General features: G+C 42.5%; 1 pseudogene; it reads left to right on the plus strand.

Moving 5' to 3' along the window:
• The first annotated feature begins 7,843 nt into the window (after nucleotides 1-7,843).
• On the plus strand, nucleotides 7,844-7,962 carry LOC133508180 (5S ribosomal RNA; annotated as a pseudogene).
• Nucleotides 7,963-8,855: the final 893 nt, after the last annotated feature.

Here is an 8,855-nt window from a genome sequence, read left to right on the forward strand (position 1 = left end):
ACCATCCCACCTGAATGCTGCAGACAGCATAAGAGCAGAGATGCAGAGACGAGTGCAATTGTCTCCAAGCACAAAATGATGCTCTCTGTCATACTCTGTCCATTTTAGTCCTTTCAGTAACAATAGCATCATTGCCAATAAACAACTTCGATCACCAAACAAAACACGTTAGCTGACTGGGATGAACGGATATTTTCTATTCAGCTTGTGACCCGAACATCTGGCATCTTGGGGTTATCATGATAGTAGTCAATATGCATTCTTCCAAAACATCGTTGCTAAGATTTAACGAGCAGAATTTAGAAAGTGTCTTCGCTGACTTGCATCTCTCATTCATTCACTATTCATGGAGTCTCTTCACTGTTCATACTGGCCGGTCAACATGGAAAGGACTACTGATGGGCCAGGTTTGTCACCCAGGCTCCAAATAAAATACGGTAATATTTCATTGGCTTGCTGCTCGACCAGTTTAGGGTGTAGTCCGCCTTTTTCACAAAGTGAGCTGGGATAGGGTCCGGCACTCCCACGACCCTTGTGAGCATAGGGGGCTTGGAAAATGAAAGGATGGATGACTTGCTACTCTCAATCACGCACTGCATAAAACATATTCTCTAGTGAAATCATCTTATTTTTAGTGACAACAGCCTACTGTACTGTGGGTGCCGTGGTGCAGAGGATAAGTGTATGCACTGACACTGGAGGGTTGCTGGTTTGCATCCCTGCGGGAGCACGTTGTTGTCATGTTCCTGGACAAGACGATTAACCTGCATTGCCTACAAAATGTTGTTGGACATTTGGTAGTGGTCAGACAGCTTTAGGTGCAGAATGGCAGGCATGTCTTTGTTCGACTGGCCCAGGGCAGCTGAAGGTAAACAAGTAGTTTGCCATCACCAGGTGTGATTGTTTCCATAGACAAAAACACTTGTTTTATGACACTGTACAATATCTTATTTTAAGAATATTATGAAGTTAACTCATACTAGTTCCTCTAGAAGATTTTTTTTCACTTATTTCAAGGGAAATTTTACATTTTTACCCATTTTGAAAAGGTACATAGTCATTGACTGATCGATATGCCAAGTGTCATGAGCAAGCCTGGACCACGGCCAAGAGGGGCATCTCTCGGCGGTCACAGCTGTCTCACATGAGGCACTGTCATTAGATAATGTATTTAAGTTGGAGTTTTGCCACTGTTTTTTTGCCAGTTCACTGAATATGCTTTCTCGCATACAGGGTTACTCCACCACTGCGCCATTATAGTGCAGTCACACTTTTGTTATGCTCTTTAGTTGACTTATAGTTAGCGGACATTGTTTTTTTTGTGTTTTGGTTCCTGCGTTCTGGACTGTGTTGTCGTGCACAACTTTCGTTGTAATAAAACCCACTGAACATCATGTCCTCGTCTGGGAGTCCTGCATCTGGGTCCACCCGTGCACTCTTGGTTCGTGACACCAAGTGCCACTGATTAGTCGGTTTCCAGTTGGATGAGCACCCTCGATTGGTCAGTTTCGCCATCTAGGCTCCCAAGGTACACCCCGTAGTCATACTTGCATTAACCCTAAAGAACCCAAGACATCCAAATCCTCTTTTTAAATATGGGTTCTCTAGGGTTAATTGTCAACTTTACAATATGCCACATTTATCATTCAGGCTCCAAATGCCAAAGCTCTAAAACTTAATTTTCAATAGCACATAGAGTCAATGACCATGCTACATTCCGAAATTTTTTTTTACTCAAACCCAATAAACATTTACAGTTGGAAAGCTAAATGTAAAACTCCCATGCTTTTTTGCCTTGCTAATAGTAAGTTTCTTTCGGCTTGTCCCTTTCGGGGTCGCCACAGCGTGTCATCTCAGATGAACGCACATATGTTTGGCACAATTTTTACGCCGGATGCCCTTCCTGACGCAACCCTTCTCAGGGAGTGGAGGCCCCAGTGGGATACGAACCCACAACCCCTGGTTTATCAAACCAGTGCTCTAACCACTGAGCTACAGGGCCTTCTTTTTTGCCTTGCTAATCTCATTCATTATTCACACAGTCATTTGGTTTCTATAGACTTATCAATTTGCATGGTAGCCTCATTAACTGATGAGAACTATTGTTTGGTAGTGTTTTTTGTTTCTGGTCAGTCAGGTACCAAGGAAACTGAGCCAATGCTGTCAGGGTGGTAGAGGGTTGACTCCTGGTCGCTCATTGGTTGAGCAAATTCATTTTAACAACAAATCAGTCACACATTCTGTGAGCACATGTACAATTGAATCACTGGCAGACTGACACGCACATCATTTTTACTTGGTGTGTAAAGGACACGGCATAAAGGACATGGGTCATTCAAGGGTCAGCTTGGACACAAGTTATCCATCAATTCAGTGTCTATTCCACAGACACACTCAGCCAAACAATCTTGTCACATTGGGTTCATTACCGCGGCAAAGGAAGGAGAGAAACAACTATCCAGGACAGCTGTGAATCAATCAAACTTATTGGACGGCAGCTTACTTAAATTGGAAGAGGGAAAACAGATACAGCCCAAATATGTAATCGTAACTATGAACATACAATATGTGTAGGATGCAAGAACCCTCACCTCATAAAGAAAATAATGAATGTATTGAACCTAAGAGACATCATTTATCTTCATAAAATACATTTTGTCACAGACGAGCTCTAATCAGGTTGTGACTTTATGTGTTTGCGTTAGTGATTAAGTCTAATTTCTGTGTAAATGCTTAGCAACTTGACCAAAAGGCAGACCACCTACTGGATGATTTTTTCATTTTATTTTGGTCCAGTAGCACACTCGGTCAAACAATCTTCTCACATTGGCTTCATTCATTCAGTAAAGGAAGGACGGAAACAACTCTATTCAAGGACAGCTGTGAAACAATCAAATGTATTGGACATCAGGGTTCTTAAAGAAGCAACATAGACTCTGGCGAAAGGACTGTTTTCTTCAGAGCAAGGCCTTGGACATCTGGACCATACTATCCCCTGACGAATGTGTCACAGCAAAATATTTCAGAAATCAACACTGAGAAAACAAAAGGCACTTAAAGAAATAATCTCATACACACATGGGCCTTTTAGTTTTCTTTCAGGGTGAAGGAATGACAAAGACTACTCCAGTTTCTTCCCACATTCAAAAAACATGCATTTTAGGATAAATAAAACTCTAAATTCGTCAATCAGGCCAGTGGATGACAACACCACCAATGGCTAGAGACAAATTTGTTACTCTATGCTTAAGTTCTCAGTAGATTTTGACAAATCAATTCTTTTGTTTTTACTGTCATCCTATCAGTTCTAACAAATGATGTGGTCAAGAGTTATTTTAAATGCTGTATTCACACTTTGCAGGTTTGCTTCGAATAAAAATGTGGTGGAAGAAGCATTCTGTGTCAACTTGCAAGTGATCACTGGTGAGGTTCTATTCATTCATCCATCCATTTTCTGACCCAATTATCCTCACGAGGGTCGCGGGAGTGCTGGACCCTATCCCAGCTGTCTTTGGGCAGAAGGTGGGCTACACTTGAAACTGGTTGCTAGACAATCACAGCATACATATAAACTAACAACCCTTCACACTCATATTCACACGTATGGGAAATTTAGGTTCCTCAATTAACCTACCATGCATGTTTTTGGGATGTGGGAGGAAACCGGAGTATACAAAGAAAAGCCACTCAGGGATGGGGAGAATATGCAAGAGACATACGGAGAACTGTAAGGAAGATGCTGTAACCAGTCATCCGCCTCAAACCCATAAACGCTTTAACTATTTATTACATTCGGCAGCTAGTGAGCTAAGAAGCTAAACAGCTTGCTCTGGTTCACTACATTGTGGCAGCATTGTTTAAAAAAAGGTCAAAAACTAGTGGACTCCCTTCCTCATCTGGACCCAGATGCTCCCACATACAAACCCACACCATGCCCAAAAAAGAAATATTATGATTCAAGACAGATGTGGCTCTTCTATTTTAAGAGGAACAGGCTGAAGTCTGCCTTTTGCTCAAAGTTAGCTGGGATAGGTTCCAGCACTGCCACGACCCTTGTGAGGATGACCGGCTTGAAAAATGGAACGGAATAGAATTTATGACCGGCTTTACGGTACAGACATACTATAGCGACCAATCACATGTGACTTCAGCCACTCAAATCTGCATTTCAGCCAGTAATCGCTAATTACACGTAATCGAGACAGCAACGAGAAACATAGCAGGGGAGAGAGAATTAAACTCAGCATTGATGCTGAGTTAAAGACAGAGAAAGATCAGAAAATGACCAATAAAGCAAGAGAACCCTGGAACAACCGGCACTTAAACTAGAACAAGCAGTTAGAAAGTAGTTGCCACTGTGAGCACTTATGAAAAGTGCATATACTGAATGTGAAATGCCATTATAAAACAAAGCAAAGGTTTTGAGCAAACCTCGAAAACGGTTCAGTTGTTAAGGTTCAGGTTGTAATACGCAAAAGTGTTTCAGACTTGGTGGCGGGGTGAACGACTGGTTAGCACTTCTGCCTCACAGTTCTGAGGTCCTGGGTTCAAATCCTTGCCTTTGTAGAGTTTTTGTGTTCTAATTGTTCCAGTTCTGAGACTTATTTTTGACATTTGATGTGCATCCAGGGACTCGCACAGTCTCAAGTGTAAAATTATCTGTGCGTAAATACATTGAAGACTCATTGGAACTATCATTAACAACACAGCATACACTTAGCTCCTCCCCCAACGAGAAAGCTCTCCTTAGTTACGGTGTACTACTTCAACATATTTCCTCTACACTAATCACCACTTTCCTGATGAGCAGCACTTTAAGGGGTCTAAAATAAAAATCACGAAAATTGCAAATGGGTGAGTTTTTCAGGGGGAAGAGGATATATAGACGAGGATAGATTCCACATAAAACAACATGAATGGGGCGAATTGGTTTGTTCACTGTGGAGAATCAATATTCTTATTTTGGTTGGAACCGGAGGACCGAACTACAATTGTGAACACGTGTCATGGACACAACAAAAAACACACGGTAGAGGGATAACTGTACGACAATTCTGGCCTTGTCTCCAAGACGCAAATAGGAAATGAAGCGTGATCTCCTTAGGCCTAGGCTCTCTCTGATGTGGTTGCTTGTGACACCATGCCTACTTGTGGGTGAATAGAGGCCACATTGGCAAAGTTGGGAATGAGGAAAACTTTGTTTAAAAGAATAGAGATACAGTACATCCATTCTTCTACAGCGTTTGTCCTCAGTTGGGTTGTGGGTAAACCTTGGGAGAGAGGCAGGTACCTGGACTGGTAACCGGCCAATGGCAGAAAATCGAGCGAAAGCATCAGGAATGGAGTGGGGTCAGTGGGTTCTCCTCAACTTTGGCTCAAATGACGTTCAGTGGACACATGCTTCTTTCTGTGAAAACTGAACATTTTATCTGCGGTGCGGCAAAGTGCCTGAGAACTGAGGCTAGTTTAGTTTATTGTCTCACGTGTCTGCAGCTGCTGATACAAGATAGAACTCCCTTTGCCTCTGGTCCAGTTAAAAAGCGTTTTTGCAAACTGAAAAAAATAACTAGTGACTATCTGACTTGTTATCATTAATACAACGATGATACACTTCTTCTTTGACCTTGAGTTGTTTTTATTCTTCTTCTTTTTTGCAGTAATGGAAAACAGATAGCATCCTCTGCCAACATTACGGAGACCAAACAAGAGACAGACAAAAGAGTCTCGTACTAATATCAAAGCAAGCACTAGCTAATGACGTGAAAAGCGTAGAGACGAAGGATGGCTGCAGGGCTGCCTTTGACACTGTGACTGTATGCTTGAGATGAAGACATTACATTTCCTCTGTTGTGTTGACAAGCACCAAAGGTTAAATATGGAGCGAGAGTATGTGTGTGTGTGTGTGTGTGTGTGCGTGCGTGCGTGCGTGTATGTGTGCGTGTGTTGGACAGAGTCGGATAGGGGACTCATGAATTATAATGTGAGCTGTCAGTGTGAGATTGTCCTCAGTACGGTGATGTGGCCTGTTCATGTTGGGACAAGGCGGCATGGTGGTTGATTATACCCCTGCTAAGATTAAAAACACAGCACATGTACGTGTCGAACAACTGGAAAGCGGGATCTACCCAAGACCCACCATATTATAATCACAAAGTATGTTATACAAATAATCGTCAAAGCACCTGAACAACTTGTTGAGACAAAGCAGAAGAGGAAAGTGTGGAAGTGGTGGGGATGATGGAGGGGGGGGGTGGTGAGAAGCAGAGATGGGAAGAGGGTGAGGGGCAGGTCACCCTGTGGGGTTGGTGTGGTGCGGGGCAAGACGTGAAGGTCACGTCGCTGAGCATCAGATCAGCTGGGCCGCTGGTCTGGGCGAGGAGCATTAGTGAGCTGGTCAAAGAATGGAATCACTAAAAAGCATTTCAGGTACTGTATATCAGTCAAGGGAGGGTTGCAAACAAACAACGCTCACCTCCATCTATCCATGTTTGATATTCTTGTCCTCATTAGGGTCTTGGATGAGGTTGAGCTTAGTCCAGCTGGTTTGGTGGTAGATACACACTGGACCGGTTGACAGCTAATTGGAGAGCACAGAAGAACTCATTTACACTCACGTTCATAGCTACAGACAATTTTGACCAGCCATGTGTCACAAAGCTTTTTGGCCATGAAAGCTACATATTTAAAAATCACAAGACTCATATATTATTTTCAAACACTGAATTCAACTCAAAGCAAATAATTGTAAACATGTTTTCAAATTTCACAAAGTTTTGTAATTTATTCTGTTCAAAAATATTCCGAGACTGTAGCAAAACAATAATAAATATTTCTTACCATTAATGCGTCTTCTGGTGCTGCATAGATTTGCTTATGGCTTTGTAGTCTGGTTGATAAGTGGTGAGGTTAAGATTCATGCAGGCATTGTGCGTTCTATCTGTTAAAACTGTGATTTTAAGGTTGGTCTCCATACATGGACCACTATCAGTACCCACTAAAATACATTTATCCATTTATCATATCCGCTTATCCTCATGAGGGTCACAGGAGTGCTGGAGCCAATCCCAGCTGTCATTGGGCAGTAGGAGGCCCAGACCCTGAACAGGTGGCCAATCGCAGGGCACATGGAGACAGACAAGAGTCGCATTCACAATCCCATCGAAGGGCAATTTAGAATCTCCAACCAATGCATGTTTTTGGGATGTGGGGGGGAAAACCAGAGTGCTTGGAGAAAACCCACACAGGCAGATGCAAACTCCACACAGGCAGGGCTGGGTATTGAACCCAAGTCCTCAGAACTGTGAGGCAGACCATCGAACCATCAACCAATGAAATCTTGCTGTACAGAAGCCACTCTCTCCACAAAGGCAAATTCCTCTGTCCATTCATGCTGGAATGTAACGTACTCTGTATCTTTGTTTCTTTTCACCATCTTCTTCGTCAAACACTACTTGATTGAAATGAGAGTTTTACTTCTTGACCTCACAATGACCTGGGTAGGCTACTGCATTATCCAATGAAATTAGAGTCTGACCCAATTGCACCTGGAAGGACAGCTGGCATTGCCTCGGGCCACACGCATTGAGGCAGAAAATGGAAAGAATATTTATATTCTAAATGCTGTTTTTAACACTAGAATTTCTGTAATGTTTTATTTTAAAATGTCAGCAGAATTACACAATATTTACTGTGTTAAGGATTAGCAGCTAAGAATTATCTGTGAGCCAGATGCATTCCTCAAAAGAACAACTTGGCTCATGAGCCATGGGTTCCCCGACCCCTGATTTGGAGTCTTGAATGAACCCACCATGCATGTTTTTGGAAACATAGGAGGAAACCAAAGGCTGACGGCCATGCGACCCTGAGAACGCCCGATCTCGTCAGATCTCGGAAGCTAAGCGGGTTTGGCCCTGTTTAGTACTTGGATGGGAGAGCACCTGGGAATAGCAGGTGCTGTTACCTTCTTTCCCCGGCTAAAATGGAGAGGGGTTGCGTCAGGAAGGGCATCCAGCGTAAAACTGTGCCAAACAAATACGGGTTCAACTGAGAGGACACGCTGTGGCATCCCCTAACGGGACAAGCCGAAAGGAAAAGAAGAAGAAGAAAAAGGATGAAACCAAAGCAATGAGAGAAAAGCCACACATGAACAGGGAGAACATGGACACCCCACACTGGAAGCCCAAACGTCAGAATTGTGAGGTAGTCACTCTAACCACCAAGTCACTGTGCCCCCCCCCCCACACAGTTTGATTATAAATCCTTCCTTTGATATCGTCTCCATGCTTACAAATTCTATGTTAATAATTTTCTACTGTTCATGTTCTGTTGTTATAAAAGCACTTTAAATGCAAATACAGTGGGACCTATGTAGATAAAGTCCCATAAAATTGTATGACATTTTGGGGGGACTTTTAAGGAAAAATAAGCTTCTTAAAATGAAACAAGAAGGAGCAGCCTCAACAAGAGGTGAACACAGGATGAGAATTATACACCAGAAGTTATATGAAGCGGACCGATGTGTCTCAAAAATTATGGATTACTTTTCCATACAATCAGCTCCATAAATATTGGGACACCTACAAAATTTTCATGTATTTGCCTCAAAAGACTACCACAATTAATTTGAAATCCAGTGAACAGGATGTGCTTTAACTGCAAATTTTCATCTTTATTTTGAGCCTCTTTAACTCCAAATCAGGTGAGTGGCATAGGAATGATTTCACTTTTTGTATATACTGTATGCCACTAACTTTTCAGGTGATGGGACAAATGAACAGAAATAAATCAAACTTCAATTACAGTCTGACGTCTACAACGCAATGACATCACCAGACTGGATTTCATGCCTGGTGATG

Source organism: Syngnathoides biaculeatus, chromosome 10 (assembly GCF_019802595.1).
Source record: "Syngnathoides biaculeatus isolate LvHL_M chromosome 10, ASM1980259v1, whole genome shotgun sequence".
Taxonomy (NCBI): domain Eukaryota; kingdom Metazoa; phylum Chordata; class Actinopteri; order Syngnathiformes; family Syngnathidae; genus Syngnathoides; species Syngnathoides biaculeatus.